Source organism: Psittacula echo (genome assembly GCF_963264785.1).
Source record: "Psittacula echo genome assembly, chromosome: 28".
NCBI lineage: Eukaryota > Metazoa > Chordata > Aves > Psittaciformes > Psittacidae > Psittacula > Psittacula echo.
The window spans coordinates 1886978-1893527 of record NC_137763.1 but is presented as its reverse complement, the minus strand read 5'-3'; positions in this window follow the sequence as shown (position 1 = coordinate 1893527).

Sequence of the window (6550 nt, the reverse complement as noted above, 5' to 3'; positions counted from 1 at the left end):
TAGGGGGGCACCCATGGGTGCTGGCTGCACCCCTGCTGTGGGTTCACCACCCCCCTGGGGGAGCCAGGAGTAGAGGGGAGGAGGATGGAGGGCGATGGATGTGATGGGGGGGTGTCTATGGGGCTGGGGTGCACCTGTGGGGGTGAACTGGGGTTTCCCCATGGAGTGGGGTGCACATGGGGGGGATTGGGGTGGTTACAAGGAGTAGGGTGCCCATATTGGGGGGGAGAACTGGGGTGCTCCTAGGGATTGGGGTGCACATAGGGGGAAGGGAATTGGGGTGTCCCTGGGAACTGGGGTGTCCTTAGGGATTGGGGTGCACATAGGGGAAGGGAATTGGGGTGTCCCTGGGAACTGGGGTGTCCCTAGGTATTGGGGTGCACATAGGGGGGAATTGGGGTGTCTGCAAAGAGTAGGGTGCCCATATAGGAATTGGGGTGCATATATGGGGGGGAATTGGGGTATCCCTAGGGATTGGGGTGCACATGGAGGGGGAATTGGGGTATCTATAAGGAGTAGGGTGGCTGTATAGGAATTGGGGTGCCCATATGGGGGGGAAGTTGGGGTATCCCTAGGGATTGGGGTGCACATGGGGGGAATTGGGGTGTCGGCAAGGAATAAGGAGCCCATATTGGGAGGAGAACTGGGGTGCTCCTAGGGATTGGGGTGCACGTGGAGGGGATATTGGGGTGTCTGTAGGGCTGGGGTGCACATATGGGGGGAATTGGGGTGCCCCCAGTGCGTGTGTTGGGATTGGGGGTGTCTGTAGAGAACAGGGTGAGAATCAGGATGCCCCCAGTGGATGCAGGCAATTGGGTATCCCCAAGGCTTTCCTTAACGGGGGGGGGGGGGCTCCTCTCACCCGCGACCCCTGCACCCCCATAGGTGACAAGGGGGACCCCAAGAGCGCGGCGCCCTCGGAGGTGAGCCAGCTGCTGTCGGACATCGGCGACGACGTCTACCAGCAGTACCGGAGCCTCACGCGCCAGGCCGGCGACTTCGACTCCCCCTCCAGCTTCGCCATCAACGTCAGTGGGGTCACGGGGGGGGGGTTGGGGGGGTTTGGGGCTCCCCAAAGTCTGATGTGATCTCTCCCCCCCCCCCCCCCCCATCCTGGCTCCCCCAGGCCCAGGTCTTTGGTGCTGATGGAGCGGCCACAGAGACGCCGCCATCGGGGACGCCGCAGGGGGAAGGTATCGGTGTCCCTCTGGTACCCCCCCCCCCGCCATGTCACCCCCTCAGTGTCACCCCCATGTCCTCAAACACCACCCCCCCCCATGTCCCAGAGCCCCCTCGCATCTTCCCCACGTCCCTTGACACCCCTGAGGCCCCCCATGTCCCTTCCGCATCCCCATCCCCTTCACATCCTTAAGCCGCCAGCATCCCCTCTGTGTCCCCAGGCTCCCCCTTCGCATCTTCCCATGTCCCCTTTGTATCCCAAGCCCCTCAATGTCCCCTCCACATCCCTGAGCCCCTCAGTGGCCCTTCCCCTTGAAGTCCCCTTCATGTCCTCCCCCCATCCCCATGTCCCCTCCATGTCCCCATCCCCTCTAAGGTCCCCCCTACATCCTCAAAGCCCCCCACATCCACTCCATATCCCAAAGCCCCCCAATGCCCCCTCCACATCCCTGAGCCCCCCAATGCCCTCCATGTCTCTAACCCCCCTCCATGTCCCATAGCCCTGAGCCCTCCAACCTCTTCCTGACCTTCCCCATCACCTCCTCACCACCCCCCTCCATCCCCAGCACCCCCCTAACGCTGTTCCCCCCCGTCCCCCCCCCCAGCAGCCAGCCCCGAGGAAGGCCGGGAAGGGCGGAAGGACAAGGATGGGGAGCGGGGCGAGGAGCGGCAGCGGGTGAAGGCCTCCAAGCCCCTGATGCCCACATCCACCATCCTGCGGCTGCTGGCCGAGCTCGTCCGCTCCTACGTGGGCATCGCCACCCTCATCGCCAACTACAGCTACACCGTGGGGCAGAGCGAGCTCATCAAGGAGGTGACAGCAAGAGCCCCCCATAGGGACAGGCCATGGGGCCAGAGGGCTTGCCTGGGGCACCCTCTGTGTCCTGCTCTGGCACCCCATGGGTTGAGGTCCCCCTTCTCGCCATGTGCATTGAGGTGTCTGTCACCCCGTATAGGAGGTTCCTTTGTCACCCTATGCTATGGGGTCCCTGTCACCCTATGTGCTGGGGTTCCCTAACCCTGTCCCTCCTATACAAGTTCTAGGTGCCCCTATAGAGGTTCCCTTGTCGTCCCTATAGAAGCTCCAAGTGCCCCTATAGAGGTTCCCCTGTCCCCCCTATAGAAGCTCCAAGTGCCCCCTATAGAGGTTCCCCTGTGTCCCCTATACAAGCTCCAAGTGCCCCTATAGAGGTTCCCCTGTCCCCCCTATACAAGCTCCAAGTGCCCCTATAGAGGTTCCCCTGTGTCCCCTATACAAGCTCCAAGTGCCCCTATAGAGGTTCCCCTGTGTCCCCTATACAAGCTCCAAGTGCCCCTATAGAGGTTCCCCTGTGTCCCTATAGAAGCTCCAAGTGCCCCTATAGAGGTTCCCCTGTGTCCCCTATACAAGCTCCAAGTGCCCCTATAGAGGTTCCCCTGTCCCCCCTATACAAGCTCCAAGTGCCCCTATAGAGGTTCCCCTGTCCCCCCTATACAAGCTCCAAGTGCCCCTATAGAGGTTCCCCTGTTCCCCCCGCAGGACTGCAGTGTCTTGGCCTTCGTCCTGGACCACCTCCTGCCGCACACGCCCAACATGGAGGACAAGGACACCCCGGCGCTGGCGCGGCTCTTCCTGGCCAGCCTGGCAGCCGCCGGCACCGGCACCGACGCGCAGGTGGCGCTGGTCAATGAGGTGAAGGCGGCGCTGGGCCGGGCCCTCGCCATGGCCGAGAGCACCGAGAAGCACGCCCGGTACGGGGCGGGGGGTGGGGGTGCCATGGGGGTGCCATAGGGATGCTATGGGGACACCAGAGAGCTCATGGCGGCATTGAGATGGGGTTGATGTGGCCTCCATGGGGTTGACGTGGCCTCCATGGGGTCAGTGTTCCCCATGGGGTTGAGATGGTCTCCATGGGGTTGAGATGGGCTCTATGGGGTTGATGTGGCCTCCATGGGGTTGACGTGGCCTCCATGGGGTTAATGTTCTTCGTGGGGTTCAGATGGGCTCCATGGGGCTGAGATGTTCCTCATGGGGTTGAGATGGGCTCTACAGGGCGGACATGGTGTCCATGGGGTTGTGGCCTCCATGGGGTTGATGTGGTCTCCATGGGGGTCAGTGTTCCTCATGGGGTTGAGATGGTTTCCATGGGGCTGATGGGCTCTATGGGGTTGACGTGGCCTCCATGGGGTTGATGTTCCTTGGGGGGTTGAGATGGGCTCTCTAGGGTTGACGTGGCCTCCATGGGGTTGACGTGGCTTTCATGGGGTTAATGTTCTTCGTGGGGTTCAGATGGGCTCCATGAGGCTGAGATGTTCCTCATGGGGTTGAGATGGGCTCTATAGGGCGGATATGGCGTCCATGGGGTTGTGGCCTCCATGGGGTTGATGTGGTCTCCATGGGGGTCAGTGTTCCTCATGGGGTTGAGATGGTTTCCATGGGGCTGAGATGGGCTCTATGGGGTTGACGTGGCCTCCATGAGGTTGGTGTAGCTCCATGGGGTTAATGTTCCTCATGGGGTTAATGTTCCTCATGGGGTTGGCTTGGCCTCCATGGGGTTGACCTCATCTCCCCCATGGGGCTGACGTCTCCTCCATGGGGCTGACTTGACCCCCCCACCCCGTGTGCCCCCCCGTCCCCCCCCCGGCAGGCTCCAGGCCGTCATGTGCATCATCAGCACCATCATGGAGTCCTGCCCCACCACCTCCAGCTTCTACAGCAGCGCCACCAAGACGCAGCACAGCGGCATGAACAACATCATCCGCCTCTTCCTCAAGAAGGGCCTGGTCAACGACCTGGCCAGGGTCCCCCACAGCCTGGACCTCTCCAGGTACCCCCCTCGGCTGGGTCAAGAGCCCCCCGGTTTGGCTCTGGCTACCCCTGTGTTGGGGCAAGATACCCTCATTTTGGGTCACGGCCCCCCATTTTGGGTCCAGGGCTGTGATTTAGGGTCTGAGTACCCCTCTTTTGGGTTAAGATGCCCTCATTTTGGGGTCAGGTACCCCCCATTTTGGCTCTGGGTACCCCTATTTTGGGTCAGGGCCCCCCATTTCAAGTCCAGGGCTGTGATTTAGGGTCTGGGTACCCCTATTTTGGGTCAGGTACCCCCATTTTGGCTCTGGGTACCCTTATTTTGGGGCAAGATAGGCCCATTTTGGGTCAGGTACCCGCATTTTGGGTCCAGGGCTGTGATTTAGGGTCTGGGTACCCCTATTTTGGGTCAAAATACCCTCATTTTGGGTCAGGGCCCCCCATTTCAGGTCCAAACCTGCTATTTAGGGTCTGAGTACCCCTATTTTGGGTTTGTGCTGGGTCTTGGGGGGTTATGGGGAATATTGATGGGTTGTGATGGGTCTTGGGGGGTCTCAAGGGCTGTGATGGGTTTGGGGGTATTGATGGGTTATGGTGGGGTCTCAAGGGCTTGTGGTGGGTCTTTGGGGGGGTCTCAGTGGCTTGGGGGGAGTCTCGATGGGGTTGTGACGGGTTATGGGGGGGTCTTAATGGGTTGGGGGGGTCTCAAGGGGTTTTGGGGAGGTTTTGGTGGGTTCTGATGGGTCTGGAGGGCTTGTGCTGGGTCTCTGGGGGGTTATGGGGGGTCCTGATGGGTTGTGGTGGGTCTTGAGGGGGCATTAATGGGTTGTGATGGGGTCTCAAGGGGTTATGATGGGGTCTTGATGGGTTGTGATGGGTCTTGAGGGGGTCTTCAGGGGTTGTAATGGGGTTTGGGGGGGTATTGATGGGTTATGGTGGGACCTCAAGGGGTTATGATGGGGACTTGCAGGGTTCTAATGGGTCTCAAGGGGCTTTGCTTGCTCTGAAGGGGCTGAGGTGGCTTTGGGGGGCTCCCGCGGGGTCTGGGGGCTCCCTGGTGACCCCCCCTCTGCCCCCCCCCAGCCCGAACATGGCGAACACGGTGAACGCGGCGCTGAAGCCGCTGGAGACGCTCTCGCGCATCGTGAACCAGCCCAGCGGGAGCCTCTTCGGCACCAAGGGCTCCTCCAGCAAGAGCAAGGCCGAGGGCGCCGGGGGGGCACGGGACAGCGGCGCTGCCCCCCCCCGATGGAGGTACCCCCATAGCGCCCATGGAGCCCCCATAGCGCCCATGGAGCCCCCATAGAGCCCATGGAGCCCCCATAGCGCCCGTGGAGCCCCCATAGCGCCCATGGAGCCCCCATAGAGCCCATGGAGCCCCCATAGCGCCCATGGAGCCCTCATAGCGCCCGTGGAGCCCCCATAGCGCCCATGGAGCCCCCATAGAGCCCATGGAGCCCCCATAGCGCCCATGGAGCCCCCATAGCGCCCATGGAGCCCCCATAGAGCCCATGGAGCCCCCATAGAGCCCATGGAGCCCCCATAGAGCCCGTGGAGCCCCCATAGAGCCCATGGAGCCCCCATAGCGCCCATGGAGCCCCCATAGAGCCCGTGGAGCCCCCATAGCGCCCATGGAGCCCCCATGGAGCCCCCATAGTGCCCGTGGAGCCCCCATGGAGCCCCCATAGCGCCCATGGAGCCCTCATAGCGCCCGTGGAGCCCCCATAGCGCCCGTGGAGCCCCCATGGAGCCCCCATAGCGCCCATGGAGCCCTCATAGCGCCCATGGAGCCCTCATAGCGCCCGTGGAGCCCCCATAGCGCCCATGGAGCCCCCATAGCGCCCGTGGAGCCCTCATAGCGCCCATGGAGCCCCCATAGAGCCCATGGAGCCCCCATAGTGCCCGTGGAGCCCCCATAGTGCCCGTGGAGCCCCCATAGTGCCCGTGGAGCCCCCATAGTGCCCGTGGAGCCCTCATGGAGCCCCCATAGCGCCCATGGAGCCCTCATAGCGCCCGTGGAGCCCCCATAGCGCCCATGGAGCCCCCATAGCGCCCATGGAGCCCCCATGGAGCCCTCATAGCGCCCATGGAGCCCCCATAGCGCCCATGGAGCCCCCATAGAGCCCATGGAGCCCCCATAGCGCCCATGGAGCCCCATGGAGCCCTCATAGCGCCCATGGAGCCCCCATAGCGCCCATGGAGCCCCCATGGAGCCCTCATAGCGCCCGTGGAGCCCCATGGCCCGCATGGTGCCCCCATAGCACCCGTGATGCTCCCATAGTGCCCATGGAGCCCCCCATAGAGCCTCCACTGCACCCCATGGCACCTGTAGAGCACCCCACACCACCCCATAGCGGCCCCACAGCGCCCCATGGCACCCTATGGCACTTCCACTTCACCCCATAGCACCCTATGGTACCCACACTGCAACCTGCACCGCCCTATAGTGCCTCAACAGCACCCAGTGGTGCCACATAGCACCTCATGGCACCCCCCCATCATCTCCCCCTCTGTGCGTGTCCCCCCCACATCTCCCCTGTGCCCCCCCCATCTCTCACGCCCCCCCCCCCCCCCCCCCGGTAT